The 7,426-nt window shown below is 40.3% G+C and overlaps 1 pseudogene; it reads left to right on the top strand.

Annotated features, from left to right (window-relative positions):
- Window positions 1-5,570: 5,570 nt before the first annotated feature.
- On the top strand, window positions 5,571-6,504 carry LOC138093113 (olfactory receptor 52H1-like; annotated as a pseudogene).
- The last annotated feature ends 922 nt before the right edge of the window (window positions 6,505-7,426 follow it).

The raw sequence follows: 7,426 nt of genomic DNA, 5'->3' as shown, positions 1-7,426 counted from the left end.
TTAATATAGGCAGCTCATACAACTCGATATCAAAACAATCCAATTAAAAAGTAGGCAGAAACTATTTTTAGGGCAGCAAAGGAGACACAGAGAGAACAGACTTGTGGACACTGGGGAAGGAGAGGGTGGGATGAATTGCGAATGGCATTGAAACATACACACTACCATATGTAAAATAGAAAGCTACTGGGAATTTACTGTATGATGCAGGGAGTGCAAACCAGGTGCTCTGTGATAACCTTGAGGGGTGGTATGGAGTGAGAGGTGGGAGGGAGATTCAAGCGAGGTTGGGGGAAGGAGGGACGTGTATATACCTATGGCTGATACATCTTGATGTGTGGCAGAAACCAACACAACATTGTAAAGCAATTATCCTCCAATTTAAAATAAATCACACTTAAAAAACAAAAATGAGCACAAAACCTCAAGAGACATTTTTCAAAAGATACACAGATGGCCAATAGGAACATGAAAAGGTGTACAACATTGCTAGTCATCAGAGAAATGTAAATTAAAACTACAATGAGATATCATGTCACTTTCACCAGAAAGGCTATCATCAAATAGAAGAGGAAGGCAGAAGAGAAAACTCAGAGTGAAATGTGAATATGGAACATTGCTGGCTGTGAAGATGGAGGAAAGGGACTAGATGCTAAAAAAAAGTTAGTGAACAGATTACCTTCTAGAACTTTCAGAATGGAACACAGTCATCTTAATCCCTTGATTTTGGCCCAGTGACACATATGCAAGAATTTTGAATTACAAAACTATAAGATAGTAAATTTGTGCGATTTTAAGCACAAATTTGTTTTAGCAGCTATAGGAAACAAAGTATTCCACATCCAACAACAAAAAAAAGTATTTGTATTTTTTAAGAACATATGGACATCTTAACCCATCCACTGTGTGGATCACAATAAACTGGAAAATTCTGAAAGAGATGGGAATACCAGACCACCTGACCTGCCTCTTGAGAAATCTGTATGCAGGTCAGGAAGCAGCAGTTAGAACTGGAGATGGAACAACAGACTGATTCCAAATAGGAAAAGGAGTACATGAAGGCTGTATATTGTCACCCTGCTTATTTAACTTCTATGCAGAGTACATCATGAGAAACGCTGGACTGGAAGAAACACAAGCTGGAATCAAGATTGCCAGGAGAAATATCAAGAACCTCAGAAAAGCAGATGACCCCACCCTTATGGGAGAAAGTGAAGAGGAACTAAAAAGCCTCTTGATGAAAGTGAAAGTAGAGAGTGAAAAAGTTGGCTTAAAGCTAAACATTCAGAAAATGAAGGTCATGGGATCTGGTCCCATCACTTCATGGGAAATAGATGGGGAAACAGTGGAAACAGTGTCAGACTTTATTTTTTGAGGGGCTCCAAAATCACTGCAGATGGTGATTGCAGCCATGAAATTAAAAGACGCTTACTCCTTGGGAGAAAAGTTATGACCAACCTAGATAGTATATTCAAAAGCAGAGACATTACTTTTCCGACTAAGGTCTGTCTAGTCAAGGGAATGGTTTTTCCTGTGATCATGTATGGATGTGAGAGTTGGACTGTGAAGAAGGCTGAGCGCCGAAGAATTGATGCTTTTGAACTGTGGTGATAGAGAAGACTCTTGAGAGTCCCTTGGACTGCAAGGAAATCCAACCAGTCCATTCTGAAGGAGATCAGCCCTGGGATTTCTTTGCAGGGAATGATGCTGAAGCTGAAACTCCAGTACTTTGGCCACCTCATGCGAAGAGTTGACTCATTGGAAAAGACTGAGATGCTGGGAGGGATTGGGGGCAGGAGGAGAACGGAATGACAGAGGATGAGATGGCTGGATGGCATCACTGACTCGATGGATGTGAGTCTAAGTGAACTCCGGGAGTTGGTGATGGACAGGGAGGCCTGGCATGCTGAGATTCATGGGGTTGCAAAGACTTGGACACGACTGAGCGACTGAACTGAACTGAATCCATTATTGAGAAAATCAAAAGACTACATTGATTCAGTCATATATCATGTTTATCTTACTTATTATACAAATATACAGTATTATAAACATATAAAGTAGTTCCATATGACTGTATAAATTCCATGCATTCAAGTGTGTGTATGTGTTCTTGTAAATTCAGAAATTGATTTTAAAACTATCATGGTAATGCAAAGTGCCAGGAAGGTTGAAAATTTTTGGAAGAAAATGTTGGAGCACTTATATTCCAATATCAAGACTTGAAAATTTTAAGTGTAAAGAAAAGTGAAAGTGTTAGTCACTCATTTGTGTCTGACTCTGTGACCCCATGGACGGCAGTCCACCAGGCTCCTCTGTCTGTGGAATTTCCCAGACAAGAATACTGGAGTGGATTGCCATTTCCTTCTCCAGGGGATCTTCCCCACCCAGGGATTGAACCTGAGTCTCCCACATTGCAGGTAGACTCTACCAACTGAGTCATCAGGGAAGCTTTTAAGTGTAAACCTGCAATATTTATGCAAGTTTATACAACTAGACTAATTAATGAAAGTCAAAAGTACAGGAACATGCTTAGGCCTATGAGAATTCTGTCTCAACAGACTGAATTTTCTAGACTGAATCTCTCAGGGATCCAATAGCCACAGTGTACTGAAACCATCAAACTTCATTCCATCTCAAGGGAGAGAAGTTAATATGTTTGATTGTATTCCTTGTCTGGCAATGGGAAATGGAGGGGACATAACCTATGTTGTCTCTCCTGGGGATATAAGAAAATGCATAAATGTTTTCTTTCATCTCTTTCAGAATCTCCTCCAGCCTAAAATTTTGCTTTCTTCCTTTAAATTGAAACTTCCTACTATTTCTGTGAAGCAAGAGACAGAAGACAGAGCTTGGTGAGTTGAAAACTATAATCAACTAGAAAGAAGAAAAATGCTACACTGGCTCTATGATCTTATCAAATAACATAGCCTTGAGTTTATTTAGTGTCCAAGTAGAGGCTGTGCCCTGGAGGACATGACTCTGGGATGAAGATGTTCCCAAGTACTGTGACTGGTAACGGCAGGGGATTCATAAGCAAAGAAGAGCTCTCTGGGTAAAAGGCTGAGTTCAGTCAAATGATTTTGACTAAAGCAGCAGACCATGGTTTGGATGTTTCTTTTTTGACTCCCTTTTGTAGTTTTAATGATTAGGGGTTTATTTTCTCCTTTTATTATAATTTTTTTGTTTTCCTGTGACCCTGAGGAAATGTGCTTCTTTTCAGGAAGCAGTAAATCTATCCTCCAAAGGACTGAGTTGCAATCTAGCTTAAATTTGCAAGTTACATTTCTGAGCTTTCATGGTCTATTTATTCTTCATGCTACAAGAGATGATGTTACCATCTTTTTAAGGGAGGATTTTGCAAGGTCTGTTGTCCTCTTTATTCTAAAAAGTTCAGTGCCTGTAGGAGTTCAGTCTGCATCAGCTCTGGAGGAGTAATTTAGAATATATATTCTTGGGTTTCCCAGGTGGCTCAGCGATAAAGAATCCACCTGCAATGCAGGAGATCCAGGAAGATTCCACAGGCCCATGTGCCACAACTATTCGGTCTGCGCTCTAGAGCCCAGAAGCTGCCACTATTGAGCTCATCTGCTGCAACTGCTGAAGCCCACACAACCTAGAGCCCACGCTCCACAAAAAGAGAAGCCATAGCAATGAGAAACCCACAGGCTGAAACTGGAGTGTAGCCTCTGCTCTCCATAACTAGAGAAGAGCCCACGCAGCAACAAACACCCAGCACAGAGAAAAATAAATAAAATGATTACTATGTTTTTTAAAGCAAAGCAACCTTAAAAAAATAGAGTATGTTTAAGGGGCAGAGAGCTGTCTTTGGACAGTGGGGACTAGTTACATTCCTCCTAAGTAGATATTTTGTTCACTTAGGCTAATCCAGGGCTCTTGCAACAACCAAAACCATCCCTTGTGAGAAGCTCACTATATAAAGCTTTGAGCAGGAGTAGGAAAGAGAGATCTCAAAATTCTACATGGCTCAATCCACTTCTGCCTCCTTGCCCACAAAACTCTAGAAAATTGACAAATACAATGATATAGAGCTGTTATAGCTTATCCACAAAATCCACTTCCTTCCTTAAAATCTTTTTGAATGACTTTGTAAATATGTGATAGAGTATAAGAGCTAAAACTCTCCAAAACTGGCCTAAAGATGACTCAAGTTGTGCTGGGCCTTTCTGTTGCTGTGCTCCCTGGTAACAATGTTACTGATTCTCTTTTCAGAAGTACTTTGTAAAATAATCACAGAATAGAGTTAAAACTCAAGTGATATTTCCAATGCAAAAGTTATCTTAAAGGCCAGCTCTATATGGGTAAAACTGAAGATTCCCAAAGATGGATTTGCAGTTCAAGTACTGGCAGATTAGAAAATGAAAACACTGATCAAAACTTTATTAGTCTTTATTTCATCTCTTGGAGGTGAAAATATACTCCACTTGACTTTGCCTAGGTTAAATCACTCTGGCTGATATCTAGTATGGAGGCATTCCCAGACCTCTGATGGAGGTGTCTCCCAGTTGATGTTAGGAAGCAGATTCTCCAAAGCTTAGGGCACTGCCCCTGAAGTCATAAATTATCCTCTGAGCTCACTGCTCTCTGAGTCACAGAAATGTTGCTCACTTGTCTTGTGCATTTCCTGACAGATGCCTTCTCTTATGGGCTTCCCAGGTGGCACAGTGGTAAAGAATCTGCCTCCCGATGCAAGAGATACAGGAGACTCAAGTTTGATCCCCAGGTTGGGAAGATCCTTTAGAGTAGGTAATGCAACCTGCTCCAGTATTCTTGCTGGAATAATCCCATGGACAGAGGAGCCTGGTGGGCTACAGTTCATGGGGTAACAAAGAGTCAGACATGACTGAGTATCCATTCCTTTTCTTAATAGTCACATCCCAGTAAGCATACCTTAATCTGAACTGTATTTCAATCTCTGTGTAACAAACCTCCCATAGTACACACAGCACTGGAATATGTCCTTTCTTTTTCTCCTCCCTGTCATTATTTTTCTGCTACTTTATTGAAATACCTCAGATATTTTATCAAATCCAGTGTCTAAGACATAATATTTACTCCTTACAGGTCAATTACTCCCTTTTTGTCTTGTCTCATCCCATTTAATAATTTTAATATTTTTCTATTTCCCCCTCTCTATCTTCCTCTCTGTTTCCCTCATACGTCTCCTTTCTCCTCATACATAATTTATTTCTTCATTTGAACCTATGCCTATCCTAAATATTCTCCATTGGTTAATGGGACATGATTATTTAGGTTTAATCATATGAAATTGCTGACCTACAAAAATAACTGTTTCACATGGTTTATTAACAAATGCATAAAGAAATGAAGTGGGGCCAATGGCAAAGCAAGGGGGGCAATAATAAGTCAATTCTATAGATGCTAGTTCGTCCAGGGGAGAGGAACACTGAATGTGACACCTGCTGTCCTCAACAGCTCACCATGAGAGTGCTCACCACCAGGGTGGAATGGTTACCTTTCATGATATATTCGGACAGCTGATTTGTCCTCAGGGCTCAAAAACCAGTGGATCGCAGACTGAAAAGACCATGTATAACTTGAACTGTTACAATCCTGGCTCCTTTATCCTTGCTGGGATACCTGGCCTGGAGAAGTTTCACGTCTGGATTGGGATTCCCTTTTGTGTCATCTATGTTCTGGCTATTGTGGGCAATGGCACCCTCCTCCACCTCATTGTCGTTGAGGACAGCCTCCATGAGCCCATGTTTTTCTTGCTCTCTCTGCTGGCCACCACGGACCTCATCTTGTCTACTGCCACGGTGCCCAAACTGCTCAGTAACCTCTGGCTTGGCTCCCAGGAAATAACGTTCACTGGTTGTCTCACCCAAATGTTCTTCCTCCACTTCAGCTTTGTAGTGGACTCAGCCATCCTGCTGACTATGGCACTGGATCGCCATCTGCTTCCCCTTGAGATACACCAGCATCCTGGCTCCTCAGGTGATTATCAAGCTTGTGGTGGGCATTGTTGTGAGGAGTTTCTCGGTCATCTTGCCAGATGTCTTTCTGCTGAAGCGGTTGCCCTTCTGCGGAACACGAATCATCCCCCACACATACTGTGAGCATATAGGTGTTGCTCGGCTTTCCTCCGCTGACATCTCCATCAACATCTGGTATGGATTTTCAGTGCCTCTCATGACTGTTGTCTCAGATGTGATCTTTATTGCTGTCTCCTATGTCTTCATCCTCCGTGCTGTCTTTCATCTTTCATCCAAGGGTGCCCGCCAAAAGGCACTCGGCACCTGTGGTTCCCATGTCTGTGTCATCCTCATGTTTTACACACTTGCCTTCTTCTCCATCCTTGCCCATCGCTTTGGGCACAGTGTACCTCGAAATATGCTCATCTTATTTGCCAACCTCTACGTGGCCATCCCTCCTGCTCTAAATCCTATAGTATATGGAGTGAAGACCAAGAAGATCCAGGACAAATTTGTTCTCCTCTTTACTTTGAAGAAGACACAATGAGTGGGGAGCATCACTGAAGGAGAAATTTAGGTAATACTGATAAGATAAAATTTTACATAACATGGGAAGACATAAAATAAAGTTGTAACTACTATTTACTCGAAATTTTAGGGCTCTACTCATGTAATAAACATATAAGCAGGAGGGAGAGGGGAGAAATAAAGTCTTTGGGACTTCTAGAAAATCAAATATTTTCTTGATTTAGCTTTTCTTACCACTTGTATGGAGAAACTGATGATGGGTACAGAACAGCAGTAAGAGTAAGGTTTATATAGTTTCTATTCCCAATTTTGAGATTTGATGGCTAGATATTTCCTAACGTGCAGCCTACCCTTGTGTTTCCCAGTTTTTTAATCAAAGGCAAAGCCTCCTGCCTTTTTAACTAGCTATTAATTCTTTCTGCTACAACTAACAAACTTAGGGCTTCACACTTCAGTTCTTGATTCTATACATTATTAATCCCTCCTCCTCTGTCCTTTATTGTTTTTACTTTGCTATTTTCCCTACCAATATCAGATTACAAAAAGTGGATTATCTTTTATATCTATTTTCTTCAATTGAGTGCTCCAGTAAAGTTTTCACTGCCCTTGGCCCATATTTTACAACTTTAATTTAATTTATACTAACTATATTTAACTGAAAAATTTATATTTGAATATTTAACTTAAAATTATTTTGAAAATATATTTAATTTAAAAATAACTTGAGAGAATATTAATTCATGAGGAAACAAAAACATGATTACCAAAAGACAAATAGAGGTTTAAGATCCAAACCCAAGTCTGTCTAATTCTGTATTCTTTATCCCATTGCTTCTTGGATAGCTACTCACTGGACTGGGTCACAGTCTTCTGAAACTTAATTTTCCAAAACTGACCTGGAAATTCAGTAACTTTCTCTATAAAAAGTGTTCTTCCTTTCC

Source organism: Capricornis sumatraensis, chromosome 16, assembly GCF_032405125.1.
Source record: "Capricornis sumatraensis isolate serow.1 chromosome 16, serow.2, whole genome shotgun sequence".
Classification (NCBI taxonomy): domain Eukaryota; kingdom Metazoa; phylum Chordata; class Mammalia; order Artiodactyla; family Bovidae; genus Capricornis; species Capricornis sumatraensis.
Note: the sequence above shows the minus strand (reverse complement) of the source record. Positions and strands in the feature narration are given on the sequence as shown.